This window comes from Neofelis nebulosa, chromosome 17 (assembly GCF_028018385.1).
Source record: "Neofelis nebulosa isolate mNeoNeb1 chromosome 17, mNeoNeb1.pri, whole genome shotgun sequence".
Lineage (NCBI taxonomy): Eukaryota > Metazoa > Chordata > Mammalia > Carnivora > Felidae > Neofelis > Neofelis nebulosa.
This window is the reverse complement of record NC_080798.1, coordinates 30,483,727-30,485,543: the sequence shown is the minus strand read 5'-3', so window position 1 is coordinate 30,485,543 and position 1,817 is coordinate 30,483,727. Positions and strand designations below refer to the sequence as shown.

General features: G+C 43.5%; 1 pseudogene; it reads right to left on the bottom strand.

The window, feature by feature from the left end:
• Positions 1 to 516: 516 nt before the first annotated feature.
• Positions 517 to 1,157, bottom strand: LOC131499308 (large ribosomal subunit protein uL1-like; annotated as a pseudogene).
• Positions 1,158 to 1,817: the final 660 nt, after the last annotated feature.

Here is a 1,817-nt window from a genome sequence, read left to right as displayed (position 1 = left end):
CATCTGGAATATTCCTTGTGGTCCCTACAGACCAAGAGCCCAAACTCACAACTTAGAGGGATAAAACCAAACAAAAAGCCTACGGAAAGAATCCATGGCATAAAGGGAAGCAACTTCAAGGCACAGGTTAGGCACGCTGCCAAGGGCTGAGTAAATGTCTTCATTGTGAAGATCTTGCCCCTCTTTCCACTAGTAAGCAGTGGGAACAATTGAAACTGGAATCCGAGTCCATATCTGTCCCTCTCAGGGTTACCAGAAAAACTTCAGTCCTGGTTAACAACCCTACTGTTACATGTTATAAGTATCCAAGAGATCTAAATAAGACTGTGCGGTTTTGAAGATAGAATGCACTTTCTGGTTTGCAGTGTGGAGAAAATGATTATCCATCACTGAGTGCCAGAAACTGCAGTCATCAGCACAGTGCTATGGCATGCAATGTCAGCTCACAAAACACCTCTCTCTCCCTAGTCAGAGGCAGACAGATAGTGGTAGCACTAGGGTTTATTAAGTTGTGGCTTAGTACAGGAACTGGGGCTTGCCCAGGGTGCTGCTCTTGATGTATAAAGCCTGGACATTCCACCAATTCTTCTTGAGCAATGACACCAGGAAATTGACAGCTAAGTAGATGTTGTACACAAGCTCATCATCTGTCATCTTCACATGGCCAATGGCCACTGCCAGACACAGCAACTTCTTCATCTGGAATTTGATCATGGACTTCACTTCATCTACTTTGGCCACCATGTCCTCATTGTGGGTCAGCAAGGAAGGGACCTTGCCAGGCCTGGGCCCAGGATTTGTGGGAACTCCTTAGTCAGAGATCCTGAAGCCAGAAGGGCATCATACTTCTTGGCCAGCTTCTTAACTAATTTTTTTTATTCTTGTTGAGTTTCTTCAATCTCCATGTGGGGAACATCCACAGGCTTGGCTTCATCACAGTGCTGCTGGTCCCCCAAAACACAGATGGTGAACTTGGGATGGGGAGTGGACTTAAGCCTGACAGTGCTCCAGAAACATTTGTCCTTCTGAGGGTCACTGTTCTTCAAGATGATCTGAAACTCCACCATCTCCAAAAACTTTAGGCATGTGCACTGGTTCCCATGAAGGACTTTCTTCACCACCTCATACAGGGTGTCATGGGAGACTTTGCTGCTCATGGTGCCACATGCCATAATAACTGGAAAAGAGAGTTGTGAACCCATTCTGGTGAATAAACTCATATCACTAAATTCAGCTGCAAAATCTCTTAGTTCTTTGAGTGTGTCCCCTCTTTTATCAGTTATTCTGTAACTGATGCCCCAGGGCTTGTTGATGCCCCTGACTCTAGTTGTAGGCTTGGAGCTTCTGAGAAGTAGTACATTCAGGCAGGGGAATAATTGGTATTTCTGTGATGATATCTACCTTAGATGATGTCTTTATTGGTTGTTCTACTGGACAGGACCAGTGCCATCAGATAGAGAAAGAGGGGCTCCTTCCACTGGCAATAAATTTCTGTTGGCAGATTTGGGAGGTTAGATGTCTTCAGAATCATTCAAATTCTCTCAAATGCAACCATTCCTATTCTCAACATCTTATTCTTTCCAAATCAGTGCTCTGACTTGTACACAAGAGATCCAATCAGGTTGTTTATTCCATCTATGTTGAATTTTGGGCATCCCACAGAATTGGACTCGGCATCTAATTTTTGTAGCCACCTTCTTTCAAGTTAGTTATAGAAACTGACTCCCTGGCTATGTCTTGAGTAGAGAATTTAAATCCTCAACTTGTCATTTTATTTTTTAAACTTGTCAATATAGTTGGAAGTAGCCAATTATTTT